Here is a 5,075-nt window from a genome sequence, read left to right on the forward strand (position 1 = left end):
CAGTGAGCTCGCGCCGGCGCACAGCGATGGGGAGAAACTCAAAACTGAGCAGTGCCATTGTGTAAAATGTCATTGTGGTCTTCATCTGTGTTCAGTGTACTTGGAACGATAACCAGTTGGAAAATGTCCAGGCGCCGAGGCAAATCCTAACTCAGGCACACATGGGGCATTCTGCCTAACTTCAACAATACCAGTCATATATTGTTACACTCCTCTTGCATCATGCACGTTTCAGCGTTTAGAAAAACTGGTGTCTGATATGCGCAGGAAATAATGTGTATTCAACCATTTTGCCTTAATTTGGAGATTGGATTTATTTCCTCACTGAAGTATAAATCTGTTAAACATTCATGATTATCTGCAGATTCAGGAGATAGAAAATAACATTTTATTAATATGTAACACGCTACCAGAATATATTGCTCTGATCAAGACCTATAAATTTCAATCATGGAGAGGAGGATGTGATGTTGACGCAAATAACATGGTTACGATTTTAGATAGGAAACATTTGTAATAGGATGGAGAATTTGAAATTGAGAAAATGGAGGAGGTCAGGATGGACTGTTTAAAGAGGGTCTTTACTAACAATAGTTTTGAAGGTTGATGCACTATCAATTACGACGAGAGTAGAGAGTAATTGAGGCTTTATTAAGCAGAGATGTGTTGCCTCCTGCAGCTGCTACCAGAAATGGAAGCAGCTCGGTGTGCACACACATTTATACTCCGCCTACTGGGTGGAGCCAGCAGGCAGGGATCGACCCCTGTACCTGTAGTATGGGAGCCTTACTGTATTACCTCTAATACAAGTATTATACAAACAGTGGTGACTACCACATTCACCCCCTGTTAAAAAGAGTCCAGCGAGGGTGGTGGAAAACTATTTACAGGTTTGTGAGAATTAAAAGTTTACAGTCTGGTGAAAATTTACAAATTTAGCCGGTCGGGTGCCTTGATCCTCCGCTGTGAGCACCTCGGTCCCGGTGGTGATGCAGGCACCGGCTTGGTCGCCTGTGACTCCGGGAGCATGTTGTCCTCATCTTCATCCCCAGGTGGAACCAGTGGGAGGATGGGTCGTACTGGGGTGGGGGCTGTAGTGAGGTGCGCTGGGGGAGGGTTGTTGGCCCCGGGTCAATCGGACGGGGTGGTGTCGGGTGGTGTGGGGCCGTGGGTGGGGATCCAGCTGGTGCCAGGTCCCTGAGGGAGACTGTGTCCTGGTGGCCGTCGGGGTACGTAGGCGTATTGCGGGTTCACATGCAGCAGTTGTACCCTTTCGACCAATGGGTTTGCCTTGTGGATCCGCACGTGTTTGCGGAGGAGGACAGGTCCTGGAGCTGCCAGCCACGTTGGGAGCGAAACCTTGGAGGTGGACTTCCTAGGGAAGGCAAGGAGACGTTCATGGGGGGTTTCATTAGTCCCAGTACAGAGTAATGATCAGATGGAGTGAAGCGCGTCAGGGAGGACCTCCTGCCAGCGGGAGACCGGGAGATTTTTAGACTGCAGGGCCAGCAGGACGGCCTTCCAGTCCCATTCTCCCTCTCCAGCTGCCCGTTTACCCGGGGGTTGTTGCTGGTCGTCCTGCTCGAGGCAATGCCCTTGCTGTGCAGAAACTGACACAGCTCATAACTCATAAAGGAGGATCCCCTGTCACTGTGGATGTAGGCGGGGAAACTGAACAGAGCGAAAATTCTGTTGAGCGCTTTAATGACAGTCGCAGACGTCATATCGGGGCATGGGATGGCGAAGGGGAATCTGGAGTATTCATCGACCACGTTCAGGAAGTACGTGTTTCAGGCGGTGGAGGGGAGGGACCTTTGAAATCCACGCTGAGGTGTTCAATGGGGCGGAAGGCCTTCACTAGATGCGCGGGGTCTGGCCGGTAGAAGTGCGATTTGCACTCCGCGCAGACCTGGCACTCTCTGGTGACAGCCCTGACATCTGCAATGGAATAGGGCAGATTGCGGTCCTTTATTAAGTGAAAGAACCGGGTGACCTCTGGGTGACAGAGACCATAGTGTAGGGCCCGGAGTCGGTCCACTTGTGCGCTGGCACATGTTCCTCGGGATAGGGCATCGGGTGGCTTGTTGAGCTTCCCGGGGCGATACAAAATCTCGTAATTGTAGGTGGAGAGCTCAATCCTCCACCTCGTTTTTGATCTTGCCCCGCTGTGTATTATTAAACATGAAGGCAACCGACCGTTGGTCAGTGAGGAGAGTGAATCTCCTGCCGGTCAGGTAATGCCTCCAATGCCGCACAGCTTCTACGATGGCTTGGGCCGAATTTCGGAGGCATGGAGGGTGCAGGAAAAGAATGCCACGGGTCTGCCTGCCTGGTTGAGGGTGGCGGCCAGAGTGACGTCCAATGCATTGCTCTCGACCTGAAACGTTGAAGGCCTGGCGGGCCTCAGCCGTCAGGGGGAAAACTGTGAAGAGGATGAGTGGGCGGGCCTTGTCCGCATAGTTAGGGACCCACTGGGCATTATAGGAGAAAAACCCAACGCATCGTTTCAGGGACTTGGGGCAGTGGGTGTTCCATGAGGAGTCGCATGCGGTCAGGATCGGGCCCTAGAACTCCATTTTCCACAACATAGCCAAGGATGGCTAAGCGGTTGGTGCGGATCACGCATTTCTCCTTATTGTATACGAGGTTCGGGAGTTTGGCGGTGTGGAGGAATTTGGAAAGGTTAGCGTCGTGGTCCTGCTGGGCATGGCTGCAGATGGTGATGTTATCTAGGTACGGGAAGGTGGCCCGCAGCCCATACCAGTCAACAATTCAGTCCATCTCACGCTGGAAGACCGAGACCCCATTAGTGACGCTGAAGGGGACCCTAAGGAAGTGGTAAAGGCGGCCGTCTTGCGGATGGGGAGCTGGTGGTAGGCAGATTTCAGGTCCACTGTCGAGAAGACCCAGTACTGTGCAATCTGATTGACCATATCAGATATGCGTGGGAGAGGGTAAGCGTCGAGCTGCGTGTACCAATTGATGGTCTGACTGAGTCAATGACCATCCTTGTTTCTCCCCAGTCTTTACTACTGCCACTTGGGCTCTCCAGGGGCTGTTGCTGGCCTCAATGATACCCTCCCGTAGCAGCCGCTGGACCTCCGACCTGATGAAGGTCCTGTCCTAGGCACTGTATCGTTTGCTCCTGTCCTGGGCACTGTACCGTCAGCTCCTGGTGGCAACAGGTTTGCAATCCGGGGTGAGGTTTGCAAATAGGGAAGGTGGGTCGACCTTAAGGGTCATGAGGCCGCATACGGTGAGGGGTGGTAGAGGTCTGCCGAATTTTAGAGTTAGGCTTTGGAGGTTGCACTGGAAGTCCAGGCCGAGTAACAGGGCAGCGCAGAGGTTGGGGAGAATGTAGAGCCGCTGAACAGTTGCTGAACTCTACGCCCTGGACAGTGAGGGTGATGATGCAGTACCCCTGGACTTCCACGGAATGGGATCCGGAAGTCAGGGAGATTCTTTGGGTAAAGGGGTGTACTGCGAGGGAGCAGCGCCTTACCGTTGAGGGGTGGATGAAGCTTTCCGTGCTCCTGGGGTCAAGTAGGCAGGATGTCTTGTGCCCATCGGCTTTCACCATCGTCGTTGCGGTTGCGAGGTTGTGCGGCCGGGACTGGTTGAGCGTGATGGAGGCGAGCTGCGGCTGGTGTTGGTAGGCCCCGGGCTGGTCGGCAGCGGTGGCAGGCGATGAACGGCCAGATGAAGTGCCCAACGAGCAGGGGTCCTGAGGCGCTGTTCAAAATGGCGCTGAAGATGGCAGCGCCCACAGGGCGCACATGGCGGGCGGAGTTAAAGATGGCGGTGCCCACGGGCCGCATAGTGTTGTGGACAGTGCAGAAGGATGTTACAAGTTACAGAGGGACATAGATAAGCTGCAGAGCTGGGCTGACAGGTGGCAAATGGAGTTTAATGCAGAAAAGTGTGAGGCGACTCATTTTGGAAGGAATAACAGGAAGACAGAGTACTGGGCTAATGGTAAGATTCTTGGTAGTGTGGACGAGCAGAGAGATCTCGATGTCCATGTCCATAGATCCCTGAAAGTTGCCACCCAGGTTGAGAAGGTTGTTAAGAAGGCGTACGGTGTGTTAGCTTTTATTGGTAGAGGAATTGAGTTTCGGAGCCAGAAGGTCATGTTTCAGTTGTACAAAACTCTGGTGCGGCCGCATTTGGAGTATTGCGTGCAGTTCTAGTTGCCACATTATAGAAAGGATGTGGAAGCATTGGAAAGGGTGCAAAGAAGATTTACCAGGATGTTGCCTGGTATGGAGGGAAGATCTTATGAGGAAAGGCTGAGGGACTTGAGGCTGTTTTTGTTAGAGAGAAGAAGGTTAAGAGGTGACTTAATTGAGGCATACAAGATGATCAGAGGATTAGATAGGGTGGACAGTGAGAGCCTTTTTCCTTGGATGGTGATGTCTAGCACGAGGGGTCATAGCTTTAAATTGAGGGGAGATAGATATAGGACAGATGTCAGAGGTAGGTTCTTTACTCAGAGAGTAGTAAGGGCGTGGAATGCCCTGCCTACAACAGTAATTGACTCGCCAACACTAAACGCATTCAAATGGTCATTGGATAGACATATGGACGATAAGGGAATAGCGTAGATGGGCTTTAGAGGGGTTTCACAGGTCGGTGCAACATCGGGGGCTAAAGGGCCTGGACTGCACTGTAATGTTCTATGTTCTATGTTCTATAATCTTTATTAGTGTCACAAATAGGCTTACTGAGGGAGAATTCAGAATGTCCAATTCACCTAACAAACAAATCTTTTGGGAGGAAACCGGAGCACCCAGAGGAAACCGGAGCAGATACGGGGAGAACGTGCAGACTCTGCCCAGACATTGACGCAAACTAGGAATTGAAGCTGGGTTCCTGACTCTGAAGCAACACTGCTAACCACTGTGCTACCGTGCCGTGGTTAAGGAAACAGCCCTTATAAAGGAGGAGAGTCTGAAGAAAGGTTTCCACTGGGGGGGGGGGGGGGGGGAATTGGGACAGCTGGGCAGATCATTTCAAATTGGAAGATAAAATCTATATCAGCTTTTCACATAAGAATGGACGGGGTGGAGAGTCGG

This window comes from Scyliorhinus canicula, chromosome 1, assembly GCF_902713615.1.
Source record: "Scyliorhinus canicula chromosome 1, sScyCan1.1, whole genome shotgun sequence".
Classification (NCBI taxonomy): domain Eukaryota; kingdom Metazoa; phylum Chordata; class Chondrichthyes; order Carcharhiniformes; family Scyliorhinidae; genus Scyliorhinus; species Scyliorhinus canicula.